The sequence below is a fragment of the Bombus huntii genome, chromosome 18 (genome assembly GCF_024542735.1).
Source record: "Bombus huntii isolate Logan2020A chromosome 18, iyBomHunt1.1, whole genome shotgun sequence".
Lineage (NCBI taxonomy): Eukaryota > Metazoa > Arthropoda > Insecta > Hymenoptera > Apidae > Bombus > Bombus huntii.
In genome coordinates this window covers 4841532-4858896 of record NC_066255.1, presented here as the reverse complement: position 1 = coordinate 4858896, position 17365 = coordinate 4841532, and the positions used below count along the sequence as shown (strand labels likewise).

The 17365-nt window shown below is 38.8% G+C and overlaps 1 protein-coding gene across 14 annotated transcripts in view; it reads left to right on the top strand.

The window, feature by feature from the left end:
• LOC126875500 (uncharacterized) overlaps positions 1 to 17365 on the top strand; it is a 555738-nt gene that overhangs the window by 475008 nt on the left and 63365 nt on the right. The window lies entirely within an intron of this gene.

Genomic DNA, 17365 nt, shown 5'->3' with positions numbered 1-17365 from the left:
TTTCTGTATTTATTGACTTTTCTTATTTTCCCTATTAATTTATTATTGCATGTACTTGCTATTTGTTATTATTTTGTGTATGATATGAATTAGTTTCCTTATTAGTGATTAAATTTTATTTGTTAGATTGACATTGTAATTTCTAACCCATTTCTGTGTTTATTAACCTTTCTTATTTTCCCTATTAATTTATTATTGCTTGTACTTGCTATTTGTTATTATTTTATGCATGATATGAATTAGTTCTATTGTACCTTTCCGCTGTCCCGTTTAATTCATGTACGTATGTTGGGCAATTATTTATTCTTATACCTTTATCCCTAGCAAATTTATAAATTCGATTATTTAAATATTCTTTACCATTATCGCATCTTAATATTTTTAACCTCTTGCCCGTTAAATTTTCGGCTTCATTTACGAACTGTACGAAAGAATCAAAGACCTCATCTTTTGATTTTATACAATAGATCCTAGCTATTTTACTATAATCATCGATAAATGAAATGAAATATTTTTCTCCATTGAATCCGGTAGTCTTAAAGGGACCACATACGTCCGTATGAATAATTTCCATTATTTCCCTAGCCTTAGTTCGATTATTTTTGAAAGGTAAGTTATGCATTTTGCTTTCTATACACACCCTACATTTCAAAAGTTCCTTTTCAAATTCATTCGGTATGCCAGTCACTAGCTGCTCTTTACCCAAAATCTCTAAATATTTAAAATTTACGTGTCCTAGCATCCTATGCCATCTTTCCTTTTTACTCATACCACTACGTTCGGCGCTGTTTATTAAGTGCTTCTTCCCTTTCAATATACTTTTTATTCTATATGTCCCATTCTCTTTGAACGCTACAGCTGTAAGTTTATTATCCTCATCTATTACTTTCGCAATATTTCCTTTGGAAATAACCGTATTCTTATTGTCTGTTAGTTTACCTAGACTAATCAAATTTGCGGACATTTCTTTCGCGTAAAATACTTTCCTCATATTTATTTCATTTTGTTTTCCGAATGCTTCAAAATAACTTATAACATCCCCAACTTTTGTCGCTTTTATCGGTCTATTATCGCCTAAATATATATTTACCGGTTCTTTTAGGTCGATAGATTTATCGAAATAATTTATATTATTAATTATGTGATCGGTACAACCGCTATCTAATAGGCACACTATTTCGTTCTTACTTCTTTCATTCGTCTCACTGCTGTTTGCTGTGTGCGCCGTTGCTGTCCATATGCCTGCTCTTGAGTTTCCATGCTCGCCCGTGCCGGTTCTTCATTGACGATGAAAGTTTCCACGTCCTCTGCTCGTATTGCCTTTGTTCTCTCTTCCTCTGTTTCGACCACGTGTTGGCCCATGCCAATAGCCGTTACTGCTTCCCGCTTGGACGCCATTTTGACACTCTCTCGCAAAGTGTCCTAATCTTCCACATCTGAAGCAGCCTTCCTTTTTTGTAGAAAAGGCGTTGGTTTGCCTTTCTCCTCGATTGGATTTATTTTTCTTCTCTGCTATTTCTATTTTATTTTTCACATACGTTACCGTTTGATTCTCTTCTTTCAGTGCGTCTATTATGTCCGCTATGTAGCTGTATTCTTCGGGTAACGTATTCAGCATGTAATTCAGCTTTTCCCTCTCACTTACTTGTGCGCCCGCACTTTTTAATTCATTTATTAATTTTTCGAAATCGTTAAAGAATGATGCTGAATCACTGTAGTTCTCCAGTCTTATGTTTTCCAATCTCCTTCTGCATACGATCTGCAGTGCCGTCGACTCTTTCAAGTACATTTCATCGAACCTTTTTATTATATCATACGCCGTTTTTCCTTCCCTAACATACTCCAATTGTCTGTTCGATATTGCACTATAAATTATATTTATCGCCTTCAAATCCTTTTTGTCCCAGTCTTCGTCGTCTCTTTCGTTCTTCATTCTAGTTGTAACAACCTCGCATTCCTTATATTTGAGAAACATCGTGATTCTTTGCTTCCACATTCCATAATCCTCACCATCGAATATAGGTATCATGATTTCCGATCTCTCCATTTTAATTGATTCTTCATTTTTTTTCTTTTCTTACTCAAGCGTTCCTACGTGCTCGAAGTATATTTTGTTCCTCTGAAAGTTTTTTTTTCTTTACTGAAAACTCACTCGCAAGATCGTAACCACGCACTAAATATCTTGCAAAACTAGTAACCACGCTCTGCTACCATGTTAAGGAAATTCGAGGATTTGGGAATACAAATAATTGACTATATTTCCCACACAACAGTTATACATCTATATTACACTCTGAAGAACGTCTTGCACGCACGCTTGTCGCCAACCGACTATCCTAGATTCTTCTAACATCTGGCAACAGTCTTTTGTCTCCACTAAGACCTTGACGCCCTGTGGCCCTTACACACACACTCTCATGTACAGCGTAAATGTATCACTTCCCTAACACAATTATCCCGCGTTAGATTCAATCAGGTTAGTCCCACGCGAAATTGATCCAACCATGCGAAAACGAGTGTATTCTGATTCCTGTCGCAGATACTTCTGGCTAGTGCACTTCTTTTACGCTTCTCATCGCTACTTCTGACGACTAACGAAGATGTACGGCATTTTGACAGTCTACATGAAAATGATGATAATTGCGGTCTGTGTACCGCCTACCCTTCTTTCTATTCTTCCGTTAAAGACTGGTAAGTCGATACTGATTAATTATGCGATCGAAATCCTATATAATGGCTACAAAAAATATTTGCATCATTATTCTCGTTTCCTAATGAATCGCTGTTTTAATCAAGTTTTATATTGCATCAAATTTCTGTTGTTACACGAAAGTACTAAATTATAGAAAACTTGATATACACGGATTTAATTAATTGATAAATTAATCAATATATAGGCATTATTATTTCACGTGAAATTTTACAACGTCAAAAACCTAACATTCCTGTACGAGCAGTATTAATCACAAATTGTGAGAATGCCTACTGATAAGGAAGAAAGATAATATAGAAAACGCAGACTTATGGAAAGAGAATCTCTGACATTAGACACGAATACGCGATTTCACGAAATATTTTATGGTATATCTAAGATAGAGAATATATATAGAGTACATATAAGTATATATAGAGTAAGAATATATATAGAGTATATATAAGTACCAAAAATACATCCTAAGACGTGTATGCGATCTACGCTGTATGGGACGTGTTATAAATGGTTTCCGCCACTCAACCGCATTTGAATTTGTGAACACGATCGAACAATTGACACGAATTATTAATTCCCGTCTCTACTCTAGTAACGATTTGCTTTGGAACGAGGTCGAATCGTTCTGATTCCGCGCATGATTAACAAATAATTACAGAGGACATCAGTTACTTGGATGGTCTTCGCCATTTCAACGTAGCATCGATGACATCCGGTAATTGGACTCAAAGTGATTTGCTTAAACCGATTAATTTGATCAAACCAACCAATTACTTTAATTAATGCAAGCTGTACTCGAGATTCGCGCATCTTGTGTGTACACACCGGGTCAGACAAAAGTTTTCATTCATCCCAGTAGAACTTTCGTAGTCCTTGAGGACGAGTGTCGCTTCTCGTGCATCTAAAGTTTCGTTCAAATTAGCCGATTTATTTGAATTCGATCGACTGGAAACCTCTTTGTCACTGTGAATTTGTTACTTAATTGATACTCTTATACGCCTTTGTCCTTTAAGCTCTTACATCCATTTTTAATTAGTCAAGTCGTTTGACTTTTCACAAGTATTTTGAAACTATTTTACTAGCGCGAATCTATTTTTTTTACTTGAGATTATCTGCTATTTTTATTGAAATGTATATGTACGTATATACACTTTTGAATTTTAGCCTTCTATTATTCTTATATCCTTTAAACGTCATTTCAAGCTTCAAGCGACTTTAACTCAAATAGCTCGATTTCAAGTTCTAACGTATACTGTAAAGCACACTTGCGAAGTGAAACAGTAAACACGATATGAAAACTCTCTCCCCAGTAAGAAATCGAATATCCAATTTCAATCGTGCTTCATCGATGAAGCATCAATGCTACGTAGAAGCATCGTGGCAGCCGCAATGCGGATCCGTTGCGGATCCGAACAAAAATTTCCTGGCATGATCGTTTTCGTAACGCTATTAGCCGTTTCAGTATCAGGGATGTTTTAAAAATCCGTATCGGATTGTACCATGAAGCGCAATAGCGCTTCGTTTATTTATTTACGAGAAGTGCCGATCAACTCGATTGCACTGCTCTTTTTTTTTTGTCGAAACATACCGTTCAACGCGTTCACGCTTCACTTCATCAGCTATATCAGAAACGTTACACTAAATAGTCAAAAGGTTGCCAAATATTCGTGCTTTACCTTTTGTTTGTGTGACGTTCTGTAATTGGTTTTCCAATTCAAGAGGTAATTTATACATTAGTTTTTTCTTTATTTGGTTTACGATTATTTGAAAGAAAAGTAATTACGGGAGGAAACTCTGATAGACTAGCGGCAAGCTACGTTAGGAACCGAGCGCGTTGTGAATTGACAATCGTAATCAAACATCGCGACACAGTTCACCACACTACGCGTACAGCATGATCACGCTGAGTGGCGTTGAAACGGTTAACGTAACTGCGCGTACGACCGTCGAATAGCAAAGATATTCAAGCTGAGAATCGTTTTCAGATGCTATAAACAACAGCTGTGCTGACTTTCAAGGAGAAACCATTCGACATAATCTTACGTTTGAGTCGGGACCTTCGGTTTGCAGTTTCTGCGTCTGCTATAATTCGAAGCCGAAGTGGTGCCAGGTGATCTCATGCAAACCATCCGTAGTGAGTATATGCTCATTACTTAAACACTTAACACAACCAGAGAGAAACTAAAGCACACCGTTAACGCTTGCACGCTGGTCGTTAAAGCACATGCTACGCGAATAGGGTACACAGCGATTCATCTAACTTGCCTTGAATTACTTTTACAAAGAGAAACATGGACAGGAATAATTTTTTGTTACGAGTCGTTTAATTTATTCGTTCGTTAGGACGATTGGTCTGACAAATTCAAAGTCTTGTTCCGTATAAATATTTTTAAACAAGCACGTCATAAGCTTTGTATATTTTTTTTATCGCAACGAAGAAAGTTCAGAGAAATGTTGAAATTATTAATTACAAAAGAAGACATTTACGTAGTAAAAATGTTAGCGAAAACATTTGTGAAAAAGTTACTTTGTTATAAATTCTACAAAAAGAAATATTGAAAATCACGTCCCATTTATTCAGTTGCACGTATGAAAAGTATTTTGCATTCTCGCAAAAAAATCCCTCAAAGATACATATTTTATAATAATTGGAGTGTCAAAGTTATTACGCGGATTGGCGTACACGTGCCTTTTAATGAAACTAGGTTATTCATTTGTTATTCGTTCCTAACTTTCAACTTTATGATTTTTGCGGAATAAAATTTTATATTCCGGTTCAGTTTATAAATGATTCATTTTGAATTTAATAAAATTAGAGTTACAGTAGTGCAATTTAACAAAGAACAAATAATCATTTGTACTTTATTAAAATGTTCTTTTAGCGTCTCGTTTTAATATTTCTCTAATAATATTTTGTTAACCGTTATATTTAAATGAAGGTTTTCAAAGCAGAGACGTACTTTAACGTAGGAAATGGACGTACATTTATAATGAGAATTCAGAAGCAAAAATATTTCATACAAAAATAAATATTCCCCATGTGTAAATAGCTACGTTATGACTTTTATATGTATCTAACGTCTTTCCATGCAAGGTAACGTATATTTGCATCTGTGCTTCTTCGCTTCTGAGTAGTAAAACCTGGCATTCATGCGGCTGATAGGTAGTTACGCGCTGACAACGAAAAACATAAAATGAATAAAAAGCATGAGCCATCCTATAAAAAAAATAAAGCTGCTTTTATCTTTCATTACATATTCGTCAGAATATTGTTAATAAATATTTAAGTTCAGATTTCAGCTTAAATAAATGCATAGGATTGGACATTTATTTATATATGTATCTGTGAACGCTTTTTGACATAAAATTTTTATAACGACTAAAATGACATATTCCGATATTAAATTAATTTGATGAGAATAAAAACTGAATTTTTTAAACGAGATTTTGTATGAAGTTACATTTATTGGGAAAAATTCATTCTTTTATAATATGATAAAACGAGACTCATAATAGACTCTGTATAAATCATTTCATGGAATATTATGTGTATGTACATGTGTTCTACGCTTTTATTATAAAAATGCTAAATGAACATAACGATCAAATGCATCGACAAATGCATTGAACATATCGATTGTTATTTTGAAAAATTGATTATCTTTTATTTGTTTCGAACTACAAATTGATTGAGACATTCGTGTTTGCTAAATTGCGAATTTAACGCAATGAAGTCGTCTGAATCCCTTGCGAGCATGTAAATATAGCGTCGAATTAACAGGTCAATTACTTGAGGTTGGAACTGAAAGAAAGAGAAAGATGGAGGAGGTCTTGCCTTTGAATGCTGGACACTTCTAAAGCCCACAGTTCGCTGAAATTGCCAGAGAATTCAATTAAATGGCAAATTAAACCATTGAACTGAATCTGTTTCCAATCGTGAGCTTGGAGGTTCTACCCTTTGAATTTTTAAACCAGTCACCCTTCTTTTGTACGTATGGTAACGAATATAATTCATAAACTAATGAAGTGTGTAATTCAATTGAAAGCTCTTTTCACTGAATTCAGTTTAGACTAAGAAAAATGATATAATAACGAAATTATCAATTTACAATTTATAGAGCGTATACTTTATTCGAAAGTGAAGTTTATTACTGCAAATATTAGTTGGCTATTTATAGCCTGTTTGAAAAGGTGATTTAATTTCGATTGATTTTCGATAAGTTTTTGTTGGTTTACTCAGGTTAATTAATCTCCAATAAAATAGAAATACCAATCCGGTAGTATAATTGCTTTCTTGCTTATTACTTTTTTACTAATTAGCGATGCACGATTCCAGACCAGTAAATATTTTTCCATCGGGAGAAGTCAGGTCGAGAGATGCAAGATTTATACGCTCGTTCTGTCAGTTATCCCAGTGTCTGTTACGCGATAGAAAATGAACGAACTGAATAATAAATGCATTATCGGCATGAAGATTGCTTGATGTAGGCCACCGCTTTTTTTCTATCCTTCCGATACCATTTTTCTTTTTTTTTTTTTTGCGAAACACTTTGCTAGTCGTGAGAAGCAGCAATTCCCTTCTGCGAATCAATTACGGTTCACGAGTAATTGTATTATAGCCTGGAACGTATTCAAATTATCTTCAATTATTCTCGGCTGTTTCCATTTCCATTCGTCTCTTACGTAAGTACTCGTTTGATGTACGTACATAGTGAGACAATAATCGTTAACATCTTTAATGTCTTCGGTATTATAGAATAAGACGCGAAAATACGTTGAAACCTGACTTTTAGATTCGCGAGACTCTATAAGGCTTCGAAAGTCTCTTGTTTTAGGCCGAATAAAAAATTGTAGATGAAGAATTACATTGCGAGGTCTGTTAAGGAAAATTTTAAATCGTATCGTTGTAATAGGATTATTTCAGCGAGGGAAATTACGTGTTGCGTGCGAAGCCACGAGCTTTCTTTCAGGCTAATATACATAATTGTCCTATCGAACTTTCCATCTAAACCGTTGCGCTCACACGTGGATTTTGCATTTCAATTTTCTTACTTACAGTCCAGTCCAGTGAGACCAAGTTAAATTTTTCAGCCCTCCGAGGTAGAATATGTTTTATAGAGAGACGTACAACGCCATGAAGGGGAGACAGATCAATAAATTGGGTTATCTTTAAATTACTGACAATCATTTCATCGACGCGGTTTCACTGACACCGAGTGAAAGGAGAGCTATAAAATTACTCAATGCCTTTGTTAGACGGAGGGTTCGTCCCGTTGACCGCGGCTACGTTCGGCGACTGATTGTCGCCTTGAGCCCAAGCTCATTGTCACAAATCTCAAACAAATACAATTGGGTACAATGACGGCAAATCGTTTAATTACAACTGTAGATTTTAATTACAATGTTATGGATTTTCCTGAGGTTTCAGAGGTAAGGCGCCGGTGTCCTCTTATCTCCGACAAATATAAATTTAAATATAAATATACGTACTCTCGAGAGACGCGTACAAACGTATTCGCAAAGTCAGTGTATGATTGCTTGCAAATGACTCTATAACTCGTATAACTCCGTTAATTACCGTTAATAACTCGTGAAACTCGAATAATAACTGACTCGCTCGCGACTGCTTCCTCTTATTTATACTGGTTGGGCGAGAGTCGGAAAATTCGAATTCGTCTTTGATCGGGGGTTGCACATACGGCGACATTATTTTGCCCGGAGTTTATTTATCGTTACGTTTCGTGCGTTAAGGAAGTGTCAATGTCCGTTTGGACTGTACCTTCGGAATAACTGTTAGTGTACACAATTATTCATCTAATATAGTAAATAAGTAAATAGTAATAAGTAAATAGCTTCATAATATATAACCTAATTACTAATCTTACAATCCACTCTTACTGTTGCTAATACATCTAATAAGCCTAAAAATTTCTATTATTTTGTTAATTCATTGTTCAATCATTCATAATTTGGGAACCTTTTTTTCGCGAGGAGGGGAAAATGCATTACGCACAGCTGACAACCCGCGTCGCCGGGTTATGTAGGACTCGGCTGATGGCAGTGCCATACCCACTAAATACCCCTCCTCTTCCAATTCTTCTTCGAGCGTAGGGTTACGTCGCCACTGTCAAATAAACATTACTTCGGCGAAACCCCATTCAACGCGTCTACTCCTTATCTATCAAATGCCTCCATTTCCTCGGAGATAGTCAAACATCATCTTTCCCATCTTCTAGTAGCTCCGCCTTGGGCCCTTTCTTGTGTCTGTCTCGCCTTCATCACTGTCCCGTAGAAGCTCTGGAAGGGCCCCCAGATATTGTCGTCGACCGACACCAATGCGATTATATTATTCACTGTAAACGTGTCGACAACAACATTCTCCAGAGTGGTACATTGGACTACCCATCTTGGACACCTCAGTAAGTCGTGCTCAGCAACATCTGGACACGCATCGCAATCCCAACATTTGTCAACGGTTTCCTTGTTAATCCTAACCCTATACGTGTTGAAGATACCATGTACAGCCAACAGCTGCATGGTATAGTGATCGATATTTCTCTTCCTCTTCCGGAAGGTGGCTGCATCCTCAATCAACCTATTTGTCTAATTGTTCGCGTTGTACCTGGTCTACTCACTTCTCCACTCGTCCACCGCCTCCTCTCCGTAAAGATGGAGCTGATTCAAGAGCACTTCTGGTTTGCCGAGGTCTGGCTGAGCTAGTTTCTTCCTAACCTCGTAAATTCTCCCTCGCCACCGCGCTCTGATATGAATGGGCATGGTCCCCGTCAACATGCACAACGCCGCATGCGAAACCGTCCTGTAGGCCGTAGAGGTACTTATCAAAGCCTTACTCTGTGTCCTGCAGAGTTTTCCTACTGTCTTGACCTTGCTAAGTGCATCCACTCAGACCGGGGAGGCATACAGCATGACTGACCCGATAGTACAACTTCCTACAGGCGTTAGAGGGGCCGTTCACATTCGGCAGGAGCCCTCTGATGGCGCCTACAATCGCGTCTGCTCTAGTACAAACTGCGTCGATGTGGTCACTGAATTTCCTTTCGGAGTCCGACACCACGCCTATGTATTCAACCCTTTCGCATGTGATAACTACCTCTTCTGTCAAAGTTATGTTAAAATTCTTTGAAACTTCTTTGCTATTTGGAGATCCGAATCTTCACACCATTTTAGGATCGTCTTCATGTGGAGATTCAAGTTGACCACCACACTTTCCTTCTTCTTCAGACCCACCAAGATAGCAAGGTCGTCCGCAAACGCAAAAGCTCTAAATTCACTCGATTGTCAAATCTGGTCAACAGACCATCGTAAACTAGGTTCCACAGAAGCGGGCCTACTACAGAGCCCTCTGGAACACCAGAAAAAATTTGTTTCACGATAAGACCACTCGGGTTGTCGAGAACTACGAAACGGTCCTTGAGGTACTTCACGAGTCAAATTGGGGGGAGGGGGACTCCTACACTTCACCTCTTTCAGGATTATCTTCCACCGCATAGAATTGAACGCGTTTTTAACATCGATGCACATCATGATGCAAACAATGCCCTTCTTTCTGCAAGAATCGGCGAACTTGCAAACCTGCGAGATGGCACGGATGGTACTGTTCCTCTTGCGGAACCAAAATTGATTTCGTTAGAACGGGTCCAATCCCAGTTCCTTCTCAATGGCCTACTTGAACGTGTTTTCCCAAACCTTGTTCATCGCCGATAAGATACTTATTGGTTGGTACGACGAGACCAACCTGGGATCCTTCCCCCGGTTTGTTTAGCAAGATCAGCCGGGCCACTTTCCATTTCGCTGGAACTCGTCCCGTCTCGTAGATAGAATTCACCATGGTGAGCAGTTCCTGTGCTCGATGCTCGAATATCAGTTTAATGACTGATCCCGGAACCCCATCGATACCAACGGCCTTGTTAACATTCAGCCGGCCAACCGCTGCTCTTAGCTCGTCCATTTGGACCACATCACCCGCTCCGGGGGTCCCACCGCCATCATCCTCTGTTACGTTCTCATTCGCGACGCTCATATCCTCGATTAAGAAGTGTTTACCGATAATGTTTTCAGCCTGCTCCCAGCCCAGGCTCACATTCTGCTTGCTCCTTCTAAGCCTGACTATGACTCTTTTATACGACAAGCCCCACGGATCATGGTCGAGGGTAGCTGTGAACTCCTTCCAGGCCAGCCTCTTACTCGAATAGATAGCTAACCTGAGCTCATTCTCTTGCTCTTCCTATAATCGGCTCCCAGCTTTCTACACCTCGATCTCTGAGTTAATCTTCTCTTCTTCTCGGGTTCTCTCCCCGGAGCCGCGCAATCTCATCGTTCCATCAATAATTCGGGTTTCTACTCTCCTTAGGGGGAATACTTTCTTGAGTGAAGCCTCACAAGGTTCTTTGATAATCCACTGCAGGTAATCATCCTGTTTTGTCATCTCCCCCAACTGTGCTTCCAATGATTTATTTTTTATATCGTCAAAACTTCTTAGAAACGTCTTAGGTACAATCTCCTTCGTCGAATATTTAAAAAGTCCATTGCTTTTAGACCTAGCCCTTCCTTTGAACTCTTGCAAACGTATCTGTGATCCGATGCACTACAGACTTCAAGGACCCCAGAACGCTTATGCCTCTCAAGGAGCTTACAGCTCATACTCATTATATCCAGGAAGGTTCTCCTCGAGCCTCTCCGAAATGTGGAGCCTATCCGGGTTCCAGTAGGAGCAAGGTGGTTCTTGTCTAGTACCTCTGACAGCATCTGCCCTTCTGTCCGTCATAGCGCCACCCCATGCCTTGGATTTCGCATTGAAGTCACCCGCAACGATCACTTCTTTGCATCTCCTCGCAGCTGTCCCGATGGATATGTCGAACCTCTCAACGTATTGGTCAAAGCTGTTTATTCCAACGTTTGGCGAATAGTAACCACTCCCGCAGTACACTTCATCTATCTTTATTCCGACATACCCCTCCTCTTCGATCAACATATCTTCGCCGGGGCGGAGGTCACTGAATCTGGTTGCCCAAAGAGACGCATCCCCCTTCGTATCATTGTACCAAAAGGGGAGTTCAAGATTCGGTTCCAATATAATAACCACATCGACGCGCCGCTCCTAGGCATGCTGCTGCATCAGGTCCTGGGCAAGCCTGTCCCTATTCAAATTTATCTGCTCTACTTTCAGGGTTCTCTCCCCCTAACTGTCTCTGTCTAATTGTCTCCCCATAACGTGATTAGTCCGTACCTCGGACCCCCTGCTACATAGCGTGCATTTCGAGTCGTTACCACATTTCGTAATTGAGTGCCCCATCTCGTCGTATTTCCGGCAACGCTCTTTGCCAGGACTGAACGAACAGCTATTTGCCATGTGCCCCATCTTATGGCACCTGTAGCATCTGATTACCTTGGGACGGACCCGCGTAGTGGCAATTGTAAGGCCTCTTTTTACTTTTAATCTCCCCTCCTTGCTCGCGATATACATAGCGGGTACTACGGCAATCGCAATCTGCGTGCCCCAGGCTGCCGTCTTTAGGGACGTAACCTCAACCACGCCACTGTAACGCCCACCCAGGAGACAGGTGTAATGACCACCCAAGACGCAGGCATTCCGCTGACATCGGATATATCGATAACACATAGCATTGTGATAACTAAGAGAAAAGACAATAGCCTGACCCCTACTCATAAGATATGAGACATAATAAGGAAATAAAAACCCCTCAGTTTGTAACCTGCAGTTAATAAAGCATACAAATGAGATTTTGCTCATTCTCCTATTTATAAAACTTCGTTCTATTATTACGGGACATTTTTGGCGATCCTTCCAGGATCCATTCGGTTCAGTGTAAACGAAATTACGATTTCGGCGTACGCACATCACTGAAGATTGAAGGATCAAACGGACCTCTTCATAGATCTACTCACTTTGCGTGAAAACGACTTCCACGGAAGGCGGACTACGGTCATCACCAAAACTGAAAGTGGTCAGGGCAACATTCACGATAAGAAGAATACCCAGGTAAAAAGAAAAACTGGATTCTTTTAAACACTATCGTACTCGTCGCGACAGTTTCAATAGTACAGACTCCGACGACAGTATAAAAACCACTATGTGCAAGAAATCGGAAGACACATCTGTTGTTAGCTCTATGGCTACAGGTGTGGATCTTCGGACCATACTAGACGCTATACATGACTTGCGTAGACAACTACACAATGAAAGTCAACAACGCATTAAAGAAGTCGAACTCTTAGGTAAGAATATCGCTGAAGTACAATTAAGAGTTCAGTCAGTTACCACGTCTGAGTTCAATTCCATTTTTACCGAAGACGCTAGTACCAGCACTGTTCAGAAAAAGCGACCACCTGTTCAAAAAAAGACCGAAGTAAAACCCAATGAAACAATGTAGACAGTGAAGAAGACGCGTTAAGTTATGACAATTCCGTGTACAATGCAAAAACCTGTCTAGACTTCATTCCTACACTCAATGGACAAGATGATACTGGAGTAGAAGGATTTATTAAACGGGTAACAGAAGCTCGAGCCGAGTGTCGTGAAAAACACGCATTATTACGCTTAATTTTGACACAAAGTATCATCGGAGAAGCGGAATTCAGTATTCGCCATATGGAAATCGAGAGTTATGAAGATCTGTTCGAAAGCCTCAGAAAATTTGTGTCCGTAAGCATTACATTTAATGGAGCCCGCGATAAATTGCAACGTACACGACAGAACTTTAATGAATCAGTACACAGTTATGTGAAGAGGTTTCGACACAACCTCAATGAACTAATATACGCACTTCAACATGAAATTCGTGATCAAATATGACGAGCAGTTGCCATAGATCTTGAAACCGAACGAGCCACCAAAATCTTTGTCCTAAACCTGAAACCCGAAATAGAAATACGCACATCGGCTACAAGACCAAAGAATCTCCAGGAAGCACAAGACACAGCTTTCGAGGCGGAGTTACTTATAGGAGAACGTAACAAAAATATAGTAAGAGGAAAAGCAACGAATCAACAAATTGCAAGATCCAATCCCCGATTTCAAGAAACACCCAATGCAAGAAAAAACATCACACTCGACACCGCAGCACTATCAAAGCCAATAAATCTACCTACGGAAAGAAAAACGATAATGGAACGACCACCGCCCATATGTTTCAAATGTAATCAAACGGGACATTTATCCAACGGTTGTACCCAACAGCGAAATTTTCCGCCAGCCAGCCAGAGAAACTTACCACCACCAAGAAATTACCATATAATGACAGACGAAAAGGAAATGAATCTCGAGGAAGAAGTGGAAGAGGACCAACGATACGAATTAACGCCATCACTGGAAGACTCCTCACAATAACCATCGGATCAAAACTTGGACTAAAGCGATATTTAATAGATACTGGTGCCGGAATAAACATAGTCAAACGTTCAAGAATCATTTCCACCCCATTAAAAGACGACAAGAAAACATTTTTTATGGGCAATGACAAATACGAGACAGACGAATACGTTTACCTTAGAATCTGTGACAAAAAAAAAAACAAATTCTACATAGTACCTGACGACTTCCCACTAATCGAAGACGGAATCATAGGGTTGCCAATGCTAGAAAACTATCAATATAAAATTACAAATGACCAAATTCAACTCAACGATCATGTATTCTCATTTCAGCCACCACAGGTAATTTCCCCAGGACAAACCAAAGTCGAAACAATTTATCTGGACAAGAAACCGACGCAAGTATGCTTCTGCAATACTGGTGAGCAACCAATACCAATTTCTAACGACCTCTCCAATGAAGTTGATCTCAAACAAATTCAAAAATTCAGAAACATAATTAGAACGGGCGATATTGAAAACAATTGTCCGCACTCCTATCGAAAAAATCCTCTTACACCATATTAACGTATTCAATCTGGACACAGACACTTTACCATACACCAATTTAGCAAAGCACATCATCACTTTGAAAGAAAACAAAATCATAAATACAAAATCTTACAGACCACCCGAGGTACACAAATTAGAAATTGAAAGACAAATCAAAGAAATGTTAAACAAAAACATAATCGAAGAATCAGACTCACCGTACAATAGTCCAGTATGGGTAGTCCCTAAGAAATTGGACGCCTCTGGAAAACAAAAATGGCGCATAATGATAGATTTTCGTAAATTAAATGAATTAACTGATCAAGACGCGTACCCTTTGCCAAATATTGACGATATACTCTCGCAGTTAGGAAACGCAAAATTCTTCTCCGCACTAGACCTCTCCTCAGGGTTTCATCAGATACCAATGGACGTAACATCAAAAAAATATACAGCTTTTAGTACTCCTCGGGACATTTTCAATATAATCGAATGCCGTTCGGATTAAAAAACGCACCAGCTACATTCCAACGCATGATGGACACAGCACTTCGCGGGTTATTAAATAAATATTGCTTCGTTTATTTAGATGACATCATAATATTCGGAAATACGATTCAACAACATAACGACAACCTTGCAATTGTATTACAAAGATTAAGAGAATTAGGACTAACGATTCAACCAGACAAATGTGAATTCTTAAAACCAGAATTAGAATACCTCGGACACGTTATCACACACGAAGGAATAAAACCAAACCCAAAGAAAATAGAAGCAGTCAAAGAATTCAAAATTCCCAAAAACTCAACCGGTGTAAAATCATTCTTAGGATTAGCAGGATATTATAGAAAATTCATACGTAACTTTTCAAAGATAGCCAAACCTTTAACCGACCTGACAAAGAAAGACACACTCTTTCATTGGACAGATAAACAACAAGATAGCTTTCAAACTCTCAAAGACGCATTTTGCAAAGCCCCGGTATTGACATATCCCAACTTTAATGAAACATTTACATTAACAACCGACGCCTCTAACGAAGGAATAGGCGCTGTTCTTTCTCAAAATGACCAGCCTTGTTGCTACATCTCCAGAACACTAAATCCTTCAGAAAGAAATTACTCAACCACTGAAAAAGAACTCCTTGCAATCGTATGGGCAGTAAAACGTTTGAGACAATATTTGTTAGGAAGACATTTTCTCATAAGAACCGACCATCAAGCTTTAACTTGGCTTAAAAACTGCAAAGATCCCTCATCACGATTAATCGGATGGAGATTAAAGTTAGAAGAATACGATTACGAAATACAATACCACAAAGGAAAAGACAATACGACTGCTGACGCACTTTCCAGACAAGCTATTAACAATTTGACGACTGAAGACCATCTCCTTGACGAGTATGACAAATGGGAACAAGACACTGACACGCTTTCTAAACTATTAAAAATAGTCCCCAACGAAAAATCCTTCTTCCAAATAACAAAAGAAACTCTAGGGCCCTACGACAAAAAGAAACCTTTAAAGAAAATCATAGAAATAGCTACCACATATAAAAAGTTAGGTATAGGAGACAACAGCTTCGATGAAATCGAAAAGGCGCGAATAAAAACATTTTTGATGTATGTTAACGACAAGATAGAAGAAATAATTTTTGCATACGACCCGATTCAAATTCTAACAGACGAACAAGTTGACGCGATTATAAAAGAAAACCATAACGACGTTTGAGGCCACTTAGGTATACAGAAAACCTACGCAAAAATCAAAGAACGATTTAAAATCCCACATTTGTTCTCAAAAGTAGAGGAATTTATAAAAAATTGTGTAGCATGCCAAAAACAGAAACTTGTCAGAATCCGCGCGAAAGAAATTACTGTAATACCCCAAACCCCCACTGAACAAAACGAAAAGATAGCAATGGCCATAATTGGTCCCATGCCAAAAACTAAACGAGGAAATCAATATATACTCTCCATTCATGATGATTTGACCAAATACCTGATATTAACACCCCTCAAGACACAAAGAACCGAATCCATAATAGATGCTCTATTGAATCATTATATCTACATTTTCTCAGCGCCAAAAACTATACAGACCAAGGACAGAACTTCATTAGCGAACTCATGATGAAATTCGAAGAAGCATTTAAAATCAAACATATAAGAACAACCAGCTTTCACCCACAATCTAACGGATCTCTAGAAAGAACACACGCAACGGTAAAAGACATGATAAGAACAAGTTTAAACGATTCAGACAAAGAATGGGACGAAGTATTAAACTTCGTATGCTTAGGATACAACACAGCAATACACGATGCAACCGGTTTTGCACCTGTTGAACTAACCTTTGGACGAAAAACTAACCTCCCATCCTCAATATCCAGAACTCCCAACTACACATACGAAGAAATGTTTACACTGTGGCAAAAACAATTAGACAAATACAAAGCACTAGCTAAACGGACACTTGAACAAAGTAGAAAACGCTACATGAGAGATCAACAAAGAAAAATCATTAAGACACAAACGGTATTTAAAGAGGGAGACGCAGTTCTTGTACATAATGATCACAAAACAGATAAATTGGACGACGAATGGTTAGGTTCTTACTACATCGAAAAGGCCATGACTCCTTATTACGAAATTCTAATCAATAACCAAATTAAAAAAATACATGGTAACAGAATTAAACGATACTTTTCAGGGCGCTCATCTCATGCACAACCCTCGTGCTAGGATTGGAATTAATACCGATCGAAAA